Source organism: Talpa occidentalis, unplaced genomic scaffold, assembly GCF_014898055.3.
Source record: "Talpa occidentalis isolate TD23 unplaced genomic scaffold, MPIMG_talOcc4v2.1 talOcc4.2, whole genome shotgun sequence".
Taxonomy (NCBI): domain Eukaryota; kingdom Metazoa; phylum Chordata; class Mammalia; order Eulipotyphla; family Talpidae; genus Talpa; species Talpa occidentalis.
Window position 1 is genome coordinate 105,509,786 of NW_023602073.1, and position 22,947 is coordinate 105,532,732.

Consider the following 22,947-nt stretch of genomic DNA (forward strand, 5'->3'; position numbering starts at 1 on the left):
GGCTTTTTGCTAGTAATATAACTGTTGGGTTGTTTAAAGTAAATAACTATTTTAAGAACATTTGTTTAGCAACTGTGCCTTCTTTAAGACAAAGAATAATAAATGTCATAACCTCTGCAGGATGGCAAACAGACCTTTGGCTGCTCTTGAAAAACATGTGATGATTGTGATCTTCCTACCTTAATGCATATGCTTATGCACTCACGATTTGCTTAGTATAAATAAAGAACTGCTGAGACTCTCAGTAGGATGATGTCAGCAATCTGATCAAGCATTTGCATCTCCTCATTTCCCCTTCCTCATCATTCTCTACTATTGTGCCAATGCCTTCCCATCCTTCAGGAACCCCTGACATCCAGGCTGCTGAGGCTGGCTCGCAGCATCACTATACCACCAACTCTATTCTAGTTAATTTGGGATGTTTACACATATCCCATTTTCTTCCTTTTTATTCTCATGGTACTTTGAATATTCAGTGCTATATGGAATTAATTTAATGGAGTACATTTATTAATGTATTTGTTATTCCTCTATTTAATTGTTAAAATTTAAATAAAATCTTTAGCACCAACATCTACCTAAAAATCATGTTATAGGGGCCTCCCTGGTGGCACAAGGGATTAAGACACAACCTATGAAGCTGTCTGCAGCCACTGCAGCATGAGTTTGATCCCCCAGCCGGCCAGGGAGTACCCACATGGCACAGCCGACCTCTCCTGACTCACCCACTGCTCCCCTCAGCAGTGTATTTCGGTCAGTCTGCCTGTTCTGTTCCCCACTCTGTCTCTGGTGAATCCTCTCACCCCCCCCACCTCTGACCTGTGCCCCAGCTCTTGTATGCATAAATAAATAAATCTTTTAAAAAGAATGTTAGAAAGTATTAAAATTATATTTAATCTAAAAAATTTACTTAAGCCCTATTGTGTATTTTCACTTTCTCACACAAAAGTAAGAAAATATAATAGGGAAGAGGGCCACTATAGTGGTAAATCATAATATATTAGTCTAAAGTCTAAATCATAATATATTAGTCTAAAGATTATGAAACCTTAATTTCTATCTCAGCTGGGATTAAGATTTTATAACAATAAAATTTTAATTTGACTCACAATAATTTAAATAAGCATGAAGATCAAATTCTTCATATGAAAACAATCAATATGTAGATGCATTTTCTCCTAATTGTATCTTGATTCAAATTTCAAATGAAATTTTCCAACTTACCTTGTTTTAACTATAAGTTAAAAATAAAGCTCATAGGGGGCCTCCCCGGTGGCGCAGCGGTTGAGCGCTGGGTTATGAGGTTGCCCGCGGCCTCTGCAGCGTCGGTTTGATCCCCGGCTGCTCCCTGGCCACCTGAGGAGGGTCCCACATGGCGCGCAGACCTCTCCTGCCGCCCGCTGCTCCCCTCAGCAGTGTACTTCGGTCCTTCTGCCTGCTCTGCTCCCCGCTCTGGCTCTGGTGAATCCTCTCACCCTCCCGCGCTTCTGACTGTACCCAGTGCATGTGTAAACAGAACAAACAAACAAAACAAATAAAGAAATAAACATGCCTCTATAAAAAAAAAAAAAAAAAAAAAAAATAAAGCTCATAGGAGGTGGTCAGTAATCCTAAAAAAAAAAAAATGGATTTGAATTACTATCCCTATTCTATCAATTGAATATAAATAAAATTATAGCTTGGCTTTTTCCTTTTCACAATCATTGCACAATTTTATCTACCTGTATTTTCTATAACAAGTTATAGACACATTTTCAGGTTGTTTATTTCATAAAAACTATGTACTTTTTTATTTAAAGATTTATTTTATTTATACAAGAGCCAGGGTACAGGCCAGATGCATGGGAGGGTGACGGGATTCACCAGAGACAGAGTGGGGAACAGAACAGGCAGACTGACTGAAATACACTGCTGAGGGGAGCAGCAGGCGAGACAGGAGAGGTCTCCTCGCCAGGTGGGTTGCTCCAAGGCCGCGGGAATTGAACCGGCACTGCAGAGGCTGCGGACAGCTTCACAGCGCTGCGCTCAACCGCCTGCACCACCAGGGAGGCCCTATTTTATGTACTTTTAAACTTTTATAATCACAATGCTTTTATATATAATGTTTTCAAGGTTTTAATTTATGTGAAAGGCTTATAGTTACATTTACTTTATCAAAATAATTTGTACAAATTTTAGAATATTTCAGTGAGGGAAGAAAACAGACTTGTTAAATTATTAATATTTCAGGTCTAATTTTAAAGATCACAAAAAGGTGGCAAAATTGTTATTGTCGTAATCTCTTTCATAAATCTATGAACAGGTATTCGGTCTAACATAAAAAGTCTTGATATTAAAATGATAAAATGATTTTTTCCATTGTATCTTTAAGTATAAAGCAAGACTGGAAATTTTTAATATTAAGCAACATGAGTGGAGATTTAAAATGTGTAGAAAATTAAAATTACATTCATATGTTTTTGATCAGATGTATTTTCCTATAATCCTACGGTTTCAAAGCATTGTTGTTAGGAGATGCTTATATAAAGATCTATACTCTGATGAAAGTTACACAGAGAAATTTAAATGGAGAAAAGAAACAATAATGCACATATATTTGGATCAATTTCTTTTAAAAAGCTAATTGACCTTAAACTTCTTCATAATGTGATCTCAAATAAAGATCTCAAAGTATAATGACAGGATTTCTTTTGAATTCATGATCCTGAATAATATATTATCAGTCTATAACCTTTTATCCTCATTTCCAACATTCAAACAGTTCTGAAAATGCTACTCATTTTCATTAGAAATTTGATATGATGGATTACAGAGTGCTAATATATACTGGGAGTTTCTTAGAATACTTGTGTGTTATGCATGCATAAATACAAACAACACTATATGGTTTAGGGGATAAGCACACACCTTCTCAGATATATGTTACCACACCAGACCCACAACCAAGGCACCATAATCCTCCACCAGTGTCTATTGTGTCCCCCCACCCTCACCCTCTGGCAGATCTGACTTTATAGTCAAATGTCTAAGATTTCTTTGAGTTTAGTTTTACCTGTTCTTGCTTTGTTTATTTTTCTTTTGTTGATAATTTTATTAAAATGGTATAATATACTAACATTTAGGGAAGTAAAATAAAAAAAATATAGGGGGATTCTGGCATGTTCTTGCATATTTTCTGTATATCTATGGTAGGAGCCACAGCAACCCTGAAATCACTAAGAGGCAGCAGCCCACAATTGGGCACTTGGGTCAAGGAAAGATCGAGCACTTGGTAAAAGTGTTGTCCTGGCCAGTGCAGACCTACATCCTGTGTACAGTGGACAGCTGAGGGAAGATCCTGCCAACAGCCTGTGCTCAACATGCACCTGGTCTAGAGCCACCGCCTGCAGGATGGCATAACAAATGCCTTGAAGATGCCCTAAAGATCCTGACAGACCTTCCTCACCCTGCTCCCCACTCCCCAACATAAAACATCACACTATGAAAATGCAAGCTGAAAAGAAACTTACAGGTAATGAGTATATAGTAGTGGGACTTGAAAACACATGCCAAGAACTGTGGCAAGAATTTTCAGTGCATTTGTGGCTGTCATTATACCAATAGATCCACGTTGCATGTGCTGATCTGGCCACAAAATCCCTGCAGAACATAGGGATCCTACTAAGAGGAACAGGAGAGTAGAAAACTGCCTACACATGCAGAAGTAGTACAGTAAGGCCACTGAATCACTGAGCAAACAACCAACAAGAGCAGACACTGACGAATTAGAAACTTTAGAAATAACACTAGACATTTGAAGATATCCTTGAAGATATCCCTAGAAGATGCTTCTGCCAGAGCCTCAAGTGGTCGTGGTGCTGGATTTCCATCATCAGGGCTGCCAGGGCTTGTGCATGTACTGCCCTAATCAATAGGAACCTTGTTCCTTCACCTGGATTCAGAGTCTTGGTGTCTTAAGATAAGACTCCCTCTTTCAAAATTCATAACTGCTGCTGCTTTTAAGCCAATTAGTAGAGGTGTTCAAGTTTACAAAACAATGATTCTTCTGTGGCACATGCTTGTGCTGCTGAAGGTTAAATCCTCTAATAGAATTTAAGGGAAAAACTACATATCTGAAAAACCTTGCCAGATATGAAGATATGAACAGATACAAAGAAAAATCCTTTACATGCAAATTTGTTATCATCTTTTTGGTGGAAGGGGGTGTTCATCAAGTAGTAGGCTAGAAGCAAAGGTGTTGCTTATTTGTCTGTCTAGCCCAGAATACAGGATCATTTTCTACGTTTTCATGCACCTAAGTGTGGAAAGGGAGAGGTGGAGAGGTAGGCGAATTTAGAAACATTTGCAGCTGGATTAATGGACAGTTTCTAGCCCTCTCTGTCTCCATTTAGTTTTCTATAAGGAAAGTGACTTTGCAAAATAGACTGGTAGTATTTCCCTTATTTCATCAAAAGTCACTGCATTCTATCTTCTCAGATTTGTTTCCTATTTTATCAAGTCATGCCTAGATTCAGACTCATGGTATTTCCACATTTGATTGCTCATGTGTATTCTGGTGTCCCAAGAGCAATTGTTCAGTGGCAAACACATAATCTCCTGAGGAGACTGAAGAAGGAATGATGCTTAATCTATTGGTCTTCCCCCATAAAAAAATATTTGAAGAGCATCTGCTTTCACATGAGCCAGCGTATAGTGTAGAGTGGGGAGGAATAAAAAAATATTTTGCAAAAGGAAATTTTGTATATTTAAAGAATTTCTTTTTTTATGAGATTTAGTTTTTAAACTGTTTAATATTAAATAAGAACATGCAGTGTTAATTATGGGGGCTTAATTTAGATGGAAGTGTCACAAGGTGGTCCCCAAGGAAAGGGAAGTTGCCAGGTTCCTTTTCCCACCCAAGGGAGTGTGGAGCTGAGCAGGGAAGAGAAAAAGAGGGAAGGGGAGACTGAGGAAGGAAGGAAGCAGGATGAAGAGACAGAAGGAGACCTGGAGGACGCACACAGAACAGAGAGATATGTGAAGAAGCTGTACTTGCTTTTTGATCCTGGACTGGTTCAAACAGATGTGTATGAGAGAGACCTGTGGCGAGGCTAACAATGGCAGCATTGATCCTGATTTGGTTTTTGCTTTTTTCCTCCCAGACTTGTGTGGCTGTTTCTGGCCCTTTTCTATGGGTCCCCTCCAGAAGGTGCCTTAGACTTGTGGCAGGCTTTTGGGCCCCAGAGACCCTGTTTTGAGTCAACCCTGTTTGGCTGGGCATTTATCCATGCGGGGATGGGTAACTTTAGTTGCTTAATTTGGAAACTTTATTCTTTTCCTATTATATATTGCACACTAATATATTAAAGTTACATTCCATTGAAGGTCTTATGCACTAGAGTATGTTTTGTCTTGATGCAGCAGATGGCAGAACCCATTTAGAGGGGGAAGGTTTGGGGGTTCCGGGGTGCCCTGCTCCTTGTCCTGTAACAGAGGAAGCTATTCTAGTTCATTGCCCTTGTTGCAAATAGGAAGTACAGGATAATGAATGCTGAATTTAGTAGCTATGATGCAGTCCTCTATATTGAATAATCTTTTTCATCTTTCAATTGGCTGCTATAGTTAGAGATGCTTAAAAAACTTTCCTCAGCAAGTTGAGATCACATCAAGCTCAACTTTGTTTATCCTAAGTAATGATAATGATCATCATAATAATTACTCATGTGTTAGTTTGTTTCAACCTCCACCATATCATCTCTAGGAATTAGTCTCTAGGAATTATCTTCTCCCTTCCCTCTCCCTTTTTTTGTGGCTTTGAGGTACTTAATGTTCTAGACCACTATTTCCTTTTAACTTTTCCCTCTTGTGAAGTATTTTTGAAGCTGTTACCAATGTATATAGCATTTAATAAAAAAATTAAATATTTTTAATTCACTAAATAATTAAATGGAATTTATGATAATTATGCTTCTATTACCTTATGTTTGTGTTTTGCTTTCCTATTTAAAAAGTGAACTCATATGCCTCATCTCATTTTATCATTGCACAGTCTATATAGTTAGCTTGATTAGTTTTTCCATTTTGCTTACACACGCTTTGTATTAGGAGCATAGATTGCCTTATTTATTGCTCTCATCAGGAATATTAGTTCCTCTGCTGCATAAGTGGATGCCTAGTGACTGTGTCTAGTAATTTAGGGGACAAATAGGCTATAAGCACAGAACTGTGTTTCATTCCCAAAGTACCTGTTAGAGCAAAAATAATCACCAAGTGTTGCTTATGAAAAAAATGCATTTCATTGCATAGTCATTTTCATCACTGAATACATGCAATAATTAAAATAGTGAAATGTAATAACAAGAGAAGAAATAATCTATTTAGCTTCAAGTTTAAGGACAATAAATTTAAAAAATTCTGCTTTGCATACAGGATTTTTAATATGGACATTTTAGTTTACAAAGTAATTTCTAAATCATCAATAAATTAAATTGTTATCAAAATAAAAAAGGTTATTAAAGATTAATTTTGAATGCCTGGTAGTGCCATATATGCTGAATTTTCATTTGTTCTTAGACTGTAATAATAAAACACTAAATTCTAATCATGTTGCTCTCTTAACCACTGGGTTGGTTCTCCTGGCAACCAGGCCCCTCTGGAGGGTGAGGTCCCAAAGCGATCATTAACATAACAAAATATACCTTGATTGCTCTCTTCATTTAAGAAATTTCAAGGTTTTTAGATCCCCTGTGCCAAATACAGGGACTAAGATCATATACATATTTTATATGATAAATCACAAAAATTGCTGACAAATTTTTAAAAGTACTAAATGCAGTTTTTCTTTTTAAAGAACATGTATAAAGATTTAATTAGGCTTTTTAGTAGAAATACTTAAAGATTTATTTTATTAGTCTACAGGAGAACTAGTAAAACAAATGAATAAAATGATTAGATCTGTATTTTTAGACTTCATTGCAGATAATATTTTGAACATATGTTTTTTTTCTAATCAATCTGGAGCAAAATCAAAAGATTTTAAAAGACTTTAAAATTGTTGCTAAGATTTACCTAAAGAAACTTTCTATGCTACATTTAAGTAAATCACAAAAAAGGATTCTGAGATTGAACACTAAATATGTCATCTATTCCTTTATTATAATCTAGTTTTAATCAATTATTTGATTATGACAATTATAATAATTAATATTTTGGAGTATGATAGTAGCAAACTTGGGAAATTAATCAATTGTGAACTGACTTAGCTTATTTCAACTATTCAAATTTAACATTTTAATAGGTGGTATATCAATGATAAGCAATTGCAAAGAGAAAATATTAATTTAACACAGTCAGCTGATGTACCTTACTTTCATTTAATACATTAAAATATTAAATATTAATATTGCATCTGTAATTTGTGTCAGACTGAATTATATTCTTGTGTCCAGGTACATGCACACATATATTTTAGTGAGGTTTAATTACACAGGGTTATAAATTTCCACCAAATGAGATATAGCTGTGAATCTCTTTAAGATGTATACATTAGTGAGCGATCAGTTTGCAAAAAATCTGGTTTTTGAGATTGTTTATTGAACAATCTGGATTTGATTAATAACATATAATTCATAACAACTATAGTCTCAGTGATTTTCAAAAAGAATTACTTTCTTGTTAGTTGTAAGCTGCAAGTTTACTATGTGTCTCTTTGTATCTTCAATGGTATCAACCCTCTTGGGGACAGGCAGGCTTTGATGCAGATGGAAAAGTTCAACTATATGCTGTTTAAACACAAAATGATTTTTTTAAAGCTTTATTTTTATGCATACAAGATCTGGGGGACAGGCCAGAGGTGCAGAGGGTGAGAGGATTCACCAGAGACAGAGTGAGGAGCAGAACAGGCAGACTGACTGAAACACACTGCTGAGGGGAGCAGCAGGCGAGACAGGAGAGGTCTGTTGCACCATGCGAGTAGCTCCCTGGCCAGCCCAGGAACGAACTCATGCTGCAGTGGAGAGCTTCACAGTGCTGTGCTTAACCCTTTGCGCCACCAGGGAGGCCCACGTATAATGATTATTAATGGTTCTCTTCAGAACTGTCTTATGTCGCTCATACTAAAATGTTCTTACCCCAAACAAATGCACATGGCCAAAGGAAAGGAGACCCTTCTCCCACAGGAGAGTCCTGCAAGTCACATAGAAATGACATTAAGCAGAGATGTACAATCCTTGTTCAGGAACATGGAGTATAAATAATATAAAATACGTATACAAGCCAGCAAAAATATTCCTTATTTTCCACTAGCAGCGAAAATACATACTGTTATAAAGAATAGATTACAAATATCCCAACCAATGAATGTTACACTCTGTGTGAGATATTTTACTAGACTCAGAGAAATAAAGAAAATTTGATTTGTAAGTTTTCCTTGATATCATCTAGGTGATCTTATTTATTTTACGGATTAAGAATCAGAGACCCAGAGAGTCCAACATATTTCCTTAATGCACTAAAATTAGTGGATAATATCACTAAAACATAGATTTCTTGTCTTCTGTTTTACCTTTCTCACCTTTGCATTAAACTAAGTAATGTTGGGAATAGAAAGATGTAGAAAGTAAAACTTCTGCCTTCAGAGTATTTCCCAATCTAAAAAGAGCAAATAGGGCATAAATGTGATCAAATTTTGTAGGAAGAGAAAAATGTCTAACATCCCCAAAGAAAATTAGAAACAACGTCTTTGGGAGCTCTTGCAGAAAGAAATTGACTTAATGTATTTCTAGCTAAGTCAACTACATAAGTATAGTAAGATCTCAGAAAGAATGGTTAAATAGCAGCCAGCTAGTTTTTCCTCTAACATCAAGAATGCTTGAGAATTTGACTCTCCATATAATCCTGTTGCAGGCCTTACTCATGCAATATATAGGAATATATCAAATACAAAAGAAATAGCAATCCTTAAGATTGCCTTGTAGCCATCTAGTGTTTAGATGATTACTAAACATCTGGAGCCACTGCTGATGAGCAATCAACAATTGATAGGATATTGCTGCAGTAGTAGGGACAAGTTGTACCATTCTGAGGGCCGTATCACTAACTTAGTAAAAGACTATATGAGATGAAAGAGAGGACAATTCTTCCTTAAACTGAGGAATTCCTCATCCTGCTGACTGTATCTCTCTTGAGCACCTATGTCTTGGAGTAGGTAAAGAAGCAATTTGGAAGTTGCAGTAAATGTCATAAACTTTTTCTATTATTTTGTGTATGCTCTATTGATTACCCTTTATTTACCTATTTAACTACTTAACTATTACTTAAGTTAATCCAAAGCAAATCAATAAAATGAGAAATAGGAAAAATACCTAAGTGGATGTCTATCTAAATATGATTTAATTTTAAAAGTATAAGAAATTAAGACCCATATGTAACAGTTACCATGTAATCATCATCTACCATGAACAAGAATAAACAATGGATAAGCTCTATTCTTCAAGAAAGATTAAAAAAATATTTTAAAAAACAGGATATTGAGAATCAAGTAAGCTGTGACTTCTTTAATTTACCTGGTAGATTAGCTGAAACAGGAACCAAAATTTGCTAACCTTCAAATCTTCTCTGATACTTTAACAATGTCTATTATGCAGTGATGACATTATAGTTTTAGGAGTGAAATTTGCATTAAACTAAGTAATGCATAGTTATAATTTCAGAAGTGAAATTCAGAAATATGCATAAAATTATCTTCAGAATTAATGGACATATATGCTGAAATGCCTGTATATTGAGCCAGTTGCACGTGTCCGAGTTTAAGCAGATGATCACACTCCTGGGACATAATAGTTTATTTAGCTTAATGAAATAAAGGGTAATCAATAAATTATAATATATATATTTGAATAATAAAGGTTTTATAAAATATTCTCATCAAATGTGATATATTAATATTATAATGATATAATTAAATTGGAAAATTCATTACAACCAAATGTTCTGTACCTTATGCTAGCTTTACATTTGCATATTCCTCCATATTATTTTGACTACTGGTTGAAAGTCAGTAGTTATTTAGGCTGAACACTTCATTATGACTGCTGCATGTTTAGAGTAATCCTGTCATAAAAAAGGAGAAATAATTCTTTGTAGATTTGACCTTGAAAGGAGTTTGAGAGTGAAATATGTAACATCTGTGAAGCACTCCAAGATCTTTGAAGTAGGAGTTGTAATATAATGTAATATCACAGAAATCTAAGAGATTATGAAAGAGCAATGTATTAAAGACAGTTTATCCTTCAACAGATTAATCTTTGACAGAGCCCCAGGCAACTGCTAGGATGCTAGCACCACTGTCAATTATGCTCCTCAAGAGGTAGATGGAACAGCTATACAGCTACTTCTTATATGTTACTTTTTATTTTTATGACTATGATACTGATAGAGAGAAAGGAGAAAATGATGCCAACACATCAAGAATTAGTATGGGTACTTTCCTTAGTCTTTTTTAAAGATTGGTCATTTTAAACATTCCAAATGTAAAAGAAAAAATGGAATCACTCATTTTAAAACAGGAAGTTATATGGTTAAGTTTATGGGATATTTTTCTGAACTATATTTTACACAAGAATGCTTCTATAAGCAATATATATTTTAAACCACAAAGAGCCCAACTATAAAATTGCAATGTAAGTGTTGCTTATTAATATATTACATAATTTTATATTAGTGTATTTGAACTGGCATTGAAACAAATTCTTGTGGTTTAGGGACTTTGTTTTTTTTTTTTAATGTGGAGTTCTAATTACTGTATTTATAGTATATAATAAAAGGCAATAGACTCAAAGATGAGAGGAAATTTTTCAATATCTATTTCAGCCAAAAATTGCCATAAACCCCTACTTGATTATTAAAAGTTTTTTCCCTCTTTTTAATGTCACTGCTCTAATATATTACTTAAAAAGTAACTAGTACAAAAAACAATTTTACTCAGACAAGTAAATTTAGATTTCAAATATTCAAAAAGGATTTTTATGTGAGACCCAAATTAAGTGTAAAATGGTATACAGATTATAATATAAATATATTGACTTTAAAATATGATTGTGTTTAGAGTTTAGAATGTCAGATTCTTGATTTACTACCATAAAATCACTCAATAAAATACATCACCTACTCTGTACAAGGCATATGCTACCTTATAACAAAAAAAATATTATATGATCACTATTGTCCACAGCGCTAAGTATGTTTGAGGAAATAGAATATACACTCCTGAAAATTTAGTGAATGACTATATTCATACAATACTTAACATTTTATGAATTTCTTTTTAAAATTTGATAAGAATAATTCATATAATTAGTATTATCCTATATTACTTTTGTGGTGATTAAATTTGAATCTTGTATTAGTTATAGTAATTTTATTTTTTAAAAGATTTATTTATGCATACAAGAGGTGGGGTATAGGCCAGAGATATGGGGGATGAGTGGACCCACCAGAGACAGAGTGAGGAACAGAACAGGCAGACTGATTGAAATATACTGCTGAGGGGAGCAGAAGGCAAGATAGGAGAGGTCTGCTGCACCATGTGGGCTGCTCCCCTGGCCAGCTGGGGATCGAACTCATGTTTCAGAGGCTGCGAACTGCTTCATAGTGTGGTGCTTAACCCCTTGCACCACCAGGGAGGCCCAGTTATAGTAATTTTAAATGACAACATAAACCCTGAAATCCTAAAAAGAGTAGTTCATTAAGAATTTTTTTTTTCTCATGATGTTTCTGTCAGCAGTATTATGCGATATAAAGGGAGATTTTCTGATTCACAAAGACATTTTGGTATGCATTGATAGAGGCTCAGCCTCTTAACTGTGGTTAAAACATGTAGTCTCTGGAGTTTTCTGGTGTATCCACAGAAAACCATAGATAAGGGAGATAATGGAGCCAATTCAGAGCATGCTCACATGGATAGAGCTGGAAGAGTTAAACATCACTGCTGTTTGTATTTTCATTGGCCAAAACTTAATCACATGGCCATTTTTAAGTATAAAAGATATCAGAAAATACACCTTTATGCTAAATACTTATTAAAAAATTTGAAGACATAATTGTGTGTCGCATAAGTGGTAAGCAACCTGATTCAACATCTTATAGTTAGTAGAGATAACTACTATACAGTAGAGATAACTACTCTACAACTGATGACTTCTCATCTAGCAAAAATCATATCTGCCTCTTAAATTTATTTGGTTGCCTCAGTGCTTTCCAGCGGATTCACTTTTGTTATACTGTTTGATCCTTGCAAGCATTTTATGTGAAAAGTGATATTATTATTATGGAAATTTGTATTATGAAGTATCAATAACAAATTTTTCAGGCATACAAGAATGGGTGTGAACCTTACTCCACCATTTTTCAACTGTTAATTTAGTGAAAATTACTTAGACTTTATCACCTATAATTTCCTTAGAGGTTAACCATACTTATGTAGGAAAAAAATATGATATAAAATATGCAAAGTTTATAGAGAAACAGACCAGAAAAAATGTAATTAAAACTCTAGAAATAGACCTGAATATAAATGAATGGTCTCCTGATTTACAATAAAAGTTTCGCTGAAACTGAGAAGTGGAAGGATAGCTCTTACAGCAGTTGTGGAATAGTTAAAAATTGTATGGAACAACATAAATCTTGATTCCTAGTTCAAAGTATGAAGAAACATTAATTTAGATGGATTATAGATCCTAAGGAAAAAAACATAAAACACAATGCCTCCAAAATTAAACATTTCAATATATCTCCATGACCATGGAGCAGAATTTTTTTTTTTTTTTAACATGATACAAACAGAATAGGCAAGAAAAATTATTTGGGGCTTTATTTTTTTTAAGATTTATTTATTTATTCATATAAGCACTGGGTACAGTCAGAAGCGTGGGAGGGTGAGAGAATTCACCAGAGGCAGAGGGGAGAGCAGAGCAGGCAGATTGACAAGGTACACTACTGAGGGGAGCAGCGGGTGGCAGGAGAGGTCTGTGCGCCATGTGGGACCCTCGCCCTGCAGCCAGGGATCGAACCGGTGCTGCGGGCAGCTTCACAACTCAGCACTCAACTGCTGAGCCACCGGGGAGGCCCCCTATTTGGGGCTTTATAATATGCCTTTACATATTAACCAAGATGTCAATAATTAAAATTACTGAAAATTCCAAGTATTAGTGAAAGTATGGAGAACAAGGAACATCAATATCTTGCTGCCACTCTCTTGAACACTGAATGCTTACATAATGTAAAAAATATGTTTGATAGATGTTCTCCAAAGATGTTCTCCAAATGAACTGACTCCTAGCCTTCAGACTTTTATATTTGTTTCCTTTGAATCTGAGCTATATTTGTAACTGGCTGAAGTAATTGATTTATGCAGAGGTGACATATTGAGACCTCCAAATTCTGGTCATCAGAAACCTTACAGTGTCTTCCTGGATCTCCCCAAATGTTTACTTTGGAACACTCCCTCTCACATCTTGGTGTCCATTTTGTGACAAACCCAAACAACATATAGAAGCAGAAATGATGTGCAAGTAATATTTGAAAAACCTAAATGATTCCCAACTGACAAAGAGCATTCACTGCCAATTAAGTAATTGAACTATGTGCTATATTTATGTAGCTTAGTTGAGTGTTTACAAGATTCAAGCACAATCTAAAGGCAGCGGTAATAATCAAAAGAATACACTTAAACCAGCAATCTCATTCTTAAATAAATTCTTAAGAGATTATGTATATATCCACTAAAATATATGTACAATAATATTTATAGCAATACTAATAACATTTTAAAACTTGAAATAAATGTCCATTAAGAGACCAGATAAATTGTAACAAAGCAATTTAAAAAGGAAACTAGTAGGAGATACAGCATGGATAAATTATGTGCCAGTCAAAGAAGCTAACTCAAAATAATATGTAAAATATGCTTTGCTTTATGTAAAATTCAAGTACAGGTAAACTATTCCATAGTGTTTATTTATTTATTTATTTTAAAGAGTGAGAGCACAATGTGTTTTTTTTTTTAATTTATTTATTTATACAAGCACTGGGTACAGTCAGAAGCATGGGAGGGTGAGAGAGTTTACCAGAGCCAGAGCGGGGAGCAGAACAGGCAGAAGGACCGAAGTACACTGTTGAGGGGAGCAGCGGGCAGCAGGAGAGGTCTGCGCGTCATGTGGGACCCTCACCCGGTGGCCGGGGATTGAGCAGCCCAGCGCTCAACCGCTGCGCCACAGGGGAGGCCCTGTCCCATAGTGTTTAAAGTCAGAATAATGGTATGTTTAGTATTTGGAAGTCTATTTGATTTGAAAGGGACTCCAAGGAATTTTTCTGGGTGTGTCCATACGCAAATATTCATTGAGTTATATATTGAAAATTAATGCATTTAATTGAGTTTACTTTGTGCTTGATATAGCTCATTAAAATGTTTTTTAAAAACACCTCACAAGATCATTGTGATCATTAAATTAATTGTGTATGTAAAGAATATATACCAATGTTTGGTATAAAAACAATTATTTAGTAATTTTGCTTTTTCACTGCTTTGTATTTTATAACAAAAACACTAAATCTGAGGCATCATGAAATAAAAGCTCTTAGCAGTAAGATGATGGCAATGAGAATAGAGTAGAATGAGCAATTGATAAAACATAGTGACTGGCAATGGGATAAGAATAAAAAAATTAACCACACATCATTTTATATAAATAGTGGAGACAAAAGTGTTATTATAAAAGTGTTATTAGCCGGAACAGGAGAAACATGGACAAGGGTGGGAAATTGGAGAATTTAAATATTTGTGCTAAAGCTTGTAGCATTGTAATGGCAATAACTATTCAATCAAAAAATGAAGACTAAAAAGTAATTATGATGTCATAACTGAAGTCTTTTGCAGTTAACTGCATATTTGACACATTTAAAATCATAATAGTGATTGAAATCTCTCTATAATGAACATAAGGAGAAACAGCATGTTGGGGAAACATACTACATAGTTAAGATGTTTCCAAGCTTTATAAATTGACATTAGAAGAAGAAAAGTGTTATCCTGCACAGACAAAGTGAACTGGAGAGAGAGAATTAAATGAATAAAATATTTTCAATATTTTTGGAACATAGAAACTAGAGAAAGAATGTGAACTGAGTCATGGTGGGGGGAGAAGCCTCAACCTAAACATGAAAAAGGGAAGACTGATGTGGAATTAGTTTATTTAGAGACTCCTTCAGATGTTTAGAACTTTGGAAAAAGCAGAATATCATCTACCAAGTAAACAAATACTCAAATCTCCATAGATATTTGGAAAACAGAGTGGGGGAGAGGGAGAAAGAGAAGATGAATTAATTGTGGTGTCAAAAACAGTGTATGATACTGGGAAGAAATTTCACTGCATGATTTGGAGAATTTCTGCCCCTTTTTCCTTTAATATGGTTCATCCCTCTTCAGGTATTCATACAAATAATGAAATAAAACCTTATCATTTATATTTTCAATTTTTTAAATGTCTACCTTTTTCATATTTACCTAAACAAGTACATATAGACTTTATATCAGCACATCACTTGAGGTGCTTTCTTTTGTAGATTTTCATGTTTTACTTGGAAGAGGATTTTCTTGGATCCTAGATAGCAAGTGATAAGAATCACACATCTCCAGTATTCCATTCACTCCTTCTCATGTCCTTAGCTGATAACTTTGTACTAATATTAATAATTCGTTAAAAAGTAATAAATAGATTGTTATGTCAGTTCTTACTAAATAATGATAAAAGGACAATAACACTGTTCAGAAATCAACTTTCTAGAGTTTGGAGGAAACTCATGCTATATAAACATGCAGCAGCTATATGATCTTGCAAAAATCTTGGGGAACCTGACTAGAAATATATTTTGTTGTTACCTGCTGGAAGCATCTAGCTCCAAGCAGCAACTCAATTTCCTTTATGTCTGTCTATTTGCATCTCTATATCAAACAATTAGCTGTTAGGCTCAATACGGGTACAGAAGGGAATGTAGCTGATGATGACCATATAGATAATCGCTTCACTAGCTAAGAGTGTTTGGTCATTATATGAAATGTGAATAAAAGTGGGTAATGAAAATGAAAATAAGACGTATCATATTCTGTTATTCACTAGAAGAGCTGAATATTTTCCTTTCTGCTAGACTAGAAAAAGTATGATAAGATCTTCCTGTAATATTGGAAATGTGGAATATAATTTCTTATATCTCAATATCTCTTGCTCATATTAAGCAACAATTTTCAGCTTTATGAAGGACTCAGGAAATAATTTCCTTTGTCATCTTTTTCTCTTCTACACTCATAAACACATGCTATTCATTTCACTTTTAAAATATGTGTCCCATGCCACATTTGATTTGTATATCATATGTGCATATTTAGTGTTCATCAAAATTTTGAATTTTTTATTAAGGTAACTTGGTTTATAATACTATATGATTTAGAAATATAGGGACTCACCTCTTTAGGTGTGTGTTACCACAACACACCCACCATCAAGCCACCAACTGTCCTCCACCATAGTTCACTGGGTCCCCTCCACATTTTACTCTCCATTTTCTCCTTCTTGCTCTGATAGCCTCAATTTTACAATCAGATTTCTAGGGTTTGATTTCAGTTTGGTATTGTCTGATTCTTTGTTTTGTTAGCTTATATTCCACATATGAGCAAAACCATTCAATATTCTATACAAAATGAAATTGATAAAATTTAGTCATGTATATTAATCTTTTAAACTTGATTTGATATTATAACTTTTGAACCATTCTAAACATTTAAAAATACAGAGAAATATTTGTTTCAAAAATAATATTTTAATGTTAAATTTTTAATAAAAAATTTCCCCTGGGGAATAGAATTTATTTTTATTATAAACTCATTAAAGCATAATTCTCCCAAGTACATAAATATGTTTTTAAATATTTCCTAATAATCATAAAATTTGTTTTTAGTCTATAGCATTGACAAAATATTATATATTTGTGATTATGCAATTTTTCCTAGAAATAAGAGATGCAGGGATACTTTTCCATTTTAAGAATTAAGTATGTGAAGCATTAAATTACATTATTTTATCTAAATTAGGGTATTATTATAGAATTATTATCTAAATTAGGGTATTATTATAGAATTACACAAATTCCTTCCTTTATCATTATTTCCTTCCATGTGACCTTCAAAGCAAATTCCTTCCAGGTTGTTTACAGTTAATTTATCATTCTATGTGTAATCCAAGAATTGTATATTTACATTTACAATTGCATATATGTTGAAACTTTCATTTTAATTTTCATTTTTGTTCACTTCTTGCTGATGATCTATATTTGTTTTTATTCTGCAATTTCAAAATCTAAAAGTCTCCAAAAATATAATATGTATTTTTCACATTGTTATAACCACATTTAGTTAGAAAACATGACCTCAATTTAATATGATCAGTAGATTTTTTATCACAATAAATTTGAACATTTACATATTTCATTGAATTTACGTAAATGTTTAGTTTATGACTAGAATATATAGGTTTAGATATCATCTGGTTGCTTAATAGTTGCATTTTGTGCCATTTTACTTTTGTAAAACTTGAAGAAAAAAAAAACTGAATTCCAAAGTACAACTCTATGCAAGTGGATTGTAAAAAGAATTGTGGACCTTTACAAGCAAATCTATAGCTTCTCTACAGAGTAGACCTGATTTGTTTGTCTGTCATAATGCCTTGTGTTCATCTTATTTCTTCTTCATCTTTAAAGTCTCTCTCTCTCCTCATCTTTCACTTCCTCCCTCTTTCCCTTCTTTCTCTTTCTCATATCCAAATACTTATCCCATTCTTTCCAATTTTACTACATTATTTTTCCACCTTCCACCAAACTAGAGAAAATGCTCCCAAGAGATCATATGATATGACAATATTATTTGTTAATAATATTTGCTTTGATCACAAAGCAGATCAAATAAACTTTGATCTGAAGAAAGATAGGAAATAAAATTAAGGTAGCCAGTACATATAAACATTTTATTGAGTGATATTGGCAAAGTTCCTAAGAGAATATTTATACTTCAAACTTGGTTGAAAGTGAAAGAATGTTAATGTAATCAAAACATAGGGACTAAATGTGGACATAGGGAAAACAAGAATTTAGAGAAATATGTAGGAGTAAGATAGCTCAAATTCTTGTAAAACATTTAAGATGTTTCATTCTTAGGAATGAATAACCATTAAATTTTTATGGGGAAAAGGAATATGGTCTTATTTGTAGCCTAACAAGCTGAATTGGGCTGTATAATATGATGACCACATCAGAGGCGCACAGGAATGCACATATCAGTACAAAGGCTATTGCCCTAATGAAGGTGAAAGCCAGGTAGTTTGGACAAGAATATGATGATAAGAATCAGTACAGGATGAGTTTTTCTCTCTTTGGGGACTGAGACTTAGCTGGGTGGAAAATAACAAAATAAAAAAATAATTTGGTTTGATAGTTTCTACCATTATCAAAGGTGAGGTGACTAAGGCTATTCAGCATTGCCACACAGCCAGCATCAGGCATTCATGTGCTGTTCAATTGGAAGAGTCAATCATCCGCTTATGTTGCTGAAATAATCCCTACTATCACCACAGCATAGGGAGGACAAAGCATTTGACCCTGCGCACAGAACTAGATCAGAAAGCTGTGGGGTCAAAAAGATACAGAGAAAAATCACTCCTAAGTTAACTGACAGTAAGTGGCCAGCTATTTTACAGAAATGTTAGAGGCAGTCAATCTGTTTGCACTTTGAGTGATTGAAACTGTAATTTTAGTAAATTTGAAGGATGTTTATTCACAAAGATTGAGATTATGAAATTAATACAAGGGATGGATATCCCAATGTAAATTTGTATGTGATCAAAAATATCACATGGACATAAGAAATAAAATTTGGAAAAATCTGAATGTGATTAGAACAATGAAATTTCCCTCTGATACACCAAATTAAGGATTTTTTTTTGCAAATTCCTTACTGAGAAGATAATTTAAATAATTATTACGTTAAAAATATTTTGATTTTGTATGCTTTGTTTCCTCACTAACACTTGCTGCAACAGGTCTCAAGTTCTGTGTCAGAATTTTGGTGTTGCTTCCATTAAAAAATAATAATTAATAATAACTAATAACAAAGTTCACACACACACACAAACACATGACCCATAAAATAATCTCTCTCTATTCTAAACAGGGAATGCCATTGTTTCCCGTGCCCCCTTCCTTTTTTTTCTTGATGCATTGTTGTCATTAATCAGTGTTTTACTATTAAACTTAAATGACTAATTAAGACAAACAGCTCTGCAAATGTTCTTGAACCACTGATTAGGACTGGGGTGGCAGGTACTGGGAATAGTGTTCATTTAGCTTTCTGAGCATTCTGGGCAGAATTGCAGCTCCAGCTGCCTTCTTGTCCATGGCTTTGATGATTCCCACAGCAACCTTCTATGTAAAGTCATAAATATAGAGCAGGACAGTCAGAGAAACCCTGAGACAATGAGGCTTGCCAGGAACTATATCAACTATGGCAGCATCACCAGCTTTCAGTCATTTAGGGTTATGTTTCAGCTTTTACCTAGAAAATCTCAGCAAACTTGCAAACAATGTGAGTTATATGATAATCTAGCATTAAGTACATATGCATTGGTGCTTTCCTCTGGATGGTTAAAAATAATCACCTGAGCTGTGCAGCCAGTTGCTGCCATTAGTGGGTCATTTCTGCTATCACCGACCACATTAACATGACAAACATCTTTGACAAACATGTTCTTGACATTAATGCCAACACTGTCCTCAGAAAAAGCTTCCATCAAAGCTTCTTACTTCAGATCTAACATTGAAGCCAAATGACCACCATGCCAGGTTTGTGAAAAGTCTCAGCTTGACCCACAAGGATCTCTCTAATACCACCAAATTTGTAGACAACCTGGAGGGGTAGGTGGAAGGGCTTGTCAGTTGAAGAGTTAGTGGCAGGATGCATTAATAAGCAGCATGTTTCCACTGGCATTGCCATCTTTATGGATAATTTTCCATCCCTGAATCAAGGTATGTTAGCACTTGGCTCCAGCATATTTTCACCTTTCCAAGGAGAAATTGGCACAAATGCTACTGTGTCAAGGTTGAAACCAGTTCTCTTTAGTATAGGTACTGACTTCCTTAATGAGTTCCTCATATCTCCTCTCATCATAGGGTGACTCAGTGTAATCCCTTTTATTAACACCAGCTATCAGTTGTTTCACACCCAGTGTGTAAACCAGGAAAGCATGTTTAGGGTTTGCCTGTTTTAGAGATTCTGGCTTCAAATTCACCAACATCAGCAGCAACAATCAAGTCAGCACAGTCAGTGTGATATATGCCTGGAATTGTGTTTTGGATAAAGTCTTTGTATCCTGGGGCATCAATGATGGTGTCATAATACTTGCTGGTCTCAAATTTCCACAGATGTCAATGGTGATGCAATGCTCACATTCAGCTTTCAATTTATCCAAAACCCAGGCATACTGGAAGGAGCCTTTTCCCATCTCAGCAACCTCCTTCTCAAATTTTTCTGATGTTTTTTTTTTTCGACCCACCATATTTGTATGACTAAAACCAGGAGACTTGCCCGAATTCATATATATAGTGATGAGGATGTTGATTTGAGTCTTTTCCTTTCCCATTTTGGCTTAGATTTAGCTCTGATTTTTATTACCCCTGATGGCAAAACCATTGAAAAGTGGTTTTGTCAATTTTGGAAATGTTCATGCTTTATAGTAAGCATTGAAATGTGTTTATTGTTGAATTTCATTGTATGTATTAGTCATAACTGAGAAACCTTTCCCAAAAAAACTATCAGCAGAGAGAAAATAAAAATGTACCAGTAGCAATGGGATTAAATTCCTTCCCTTCTTCTTTCCCTCTCTCTTTACCCTATCTCCTTCTGCTTCCCCCCTCCCCTTTTTTTTTCTATCATGCCTCCCTTCTTCTTTCAAATTCTTGTACATTTTGAAGTTTAGTGATTCAGGAAAGGAAAAGATAGAGGCCAAACTCCAGCTGCACTGAAAAAGACATGATTTTTGCTACCTTAAGACTAGCAAATTACTGCTTTAATTACTGCTCTAGTGTTGTTATTATCAAAGAAAAGGACTAGAAAAAAATCAGCAGAGATAGTAAATACTGATGCTGGTTTTATATTTAGATAATGATATGTTTCCAGGAAAATAATTTATATTTTCTATATTTTAAGGAGAAATAGATAACATCATCTTCCAATACCATTCTGATTTTAAATAGATGTGACAATTGACTTTTGGCAACAATGTATGCGAATATATTCTTATTTTCTTTATAGTCAACATTGACACAGGTTTACACAAATTAATATTCCAATATCAGTATATTTATTTTATGAGAACATGCATCTTCTTAGCTAATAATAAAAATAAAAATAACATAGGACATGAAATAGGATGGAAAAAATTTGTCAAGGTAGGAAAAACAGATTCATGCTTTAACCCACCAAAGATGTTTTTTAAAGAGTTTGAAAACTCAGGTTTTAAGAATTAAACTTTAAATAGAATATTTAAAAATCTGTTATTTCTGGCTGCAATATACACTTAAATATGAGTAAATTTTTCCAATGAAATTTAGATCATTTTGACTTTATTATATCCATTTAATGTGGGCAAATGCCTTTTATTCTTTCTCTTTCTCTGTATTTTAAATTAAACAATTCAGATATTATATACCTTGCCTATTCATAACTCTCCCATAATATGAGAGTACTAGAACCTAGGGCTTCTCCTTCCTTTCTGAAGGACTACTCTCTCTATCACACACAAATGAATAAGTAAAATGGCTGGATGAATTTCAAGTTGGTTTTTCATTTAATCTTCTGTGTGCTTTCACCATAAAATACAGTTCATTTAAACACTTCTTTGTTGCTTCACTTCATTTATTTGGAGTAATAGCAATAAATGTTCTACTTCGCATGTTTCACAATAGTGAAACAGCTCCCCTCTTTACAATAAAATTGGAGGGGTTTATTATATAAGAATAGCTTATTGTGCCACTGGAACATGTACTAAAGGTGTCATTATTTAATATATTAGTGTTTGATAATATCAGACTACCATTACCTACCAGCTGGAAATATTTTATAAGCTGACAATTGAGATTTTAAGTAGTACAATATATACTTGTGATTTGATTTCATATAAAAATTCTTAGTGACTTCCCTGAAGGTGTTAGCACTTAATTAATTTATGGTTGAATATATTTATGAAAAATGTAATGGAATAATAGCAATAAATCATTCTTTGGTGTTATATGCCACAATATGAACAAAATATCTAGTGGTGCCTGATATCACCTTTCTCAGCTCTTCAGTGTTTTATGTGTTCAGATTTTATGCATTTCATTTTTATGATAATATTCAAGGAAATTAATGGATCCATTGACTTAAGTCTCAATTTATGAGGACATTTAAAACATTTAGAGAAAGGTATTTTAAAACATACAGAAAGTTGTTTTAAAATGGTAAATAGTACAAATGGAAGATAGTACTTCCTATCTTCTGCTATAAAGATACATTTGCCTCATTATCTGTACATACAAGTAATTTTCTTAGTTTATTTATACCCACCTGTAGTTGAGATGCACCCAAGATTTTGATAACTTAAAAAATTGAGATTATAACTGAAATATAAAAGGTATACAACATATGATTTGCTATATGTATACTTGAAAGATAGTCACAAAAATCAGTCTAGTTAGCATCCAACTCCATACATTGTTACACTTTTTCTTGTAATGGTAACTGTTAAGGTCTACTCTCTTAGAAACATGGACAAGGAGTCCAAATAGGGAAAGAAGGAGTAAAGCTATCCCTATTTGTAGACAGTATGTGCTGGG

At 34.1% G+C, this 22,947-nt stretch overlaps 1 long non-coding RNA gene and 1 pseudogene across 1 annotated transcript in view; one reads left to right on the forward strand and one right to left on the reverse strand.

The window, feature by feature from the left end:
* The window catches only part of LOC129146494 (uncharacterized), a 133,425-nt gene that overhangs the window by 94,392 nt on the left and 16,086 nt on the right, over window positions 1-22,947 (forward strand). The gene's annotated exons all lie outside the window — the stretch shown is intronic.
* LOC119253399 (elongation factor 1-alpha 1-like) lies at window positions 19,415-20,714 on the reverse strand (annotated as a pseudogene).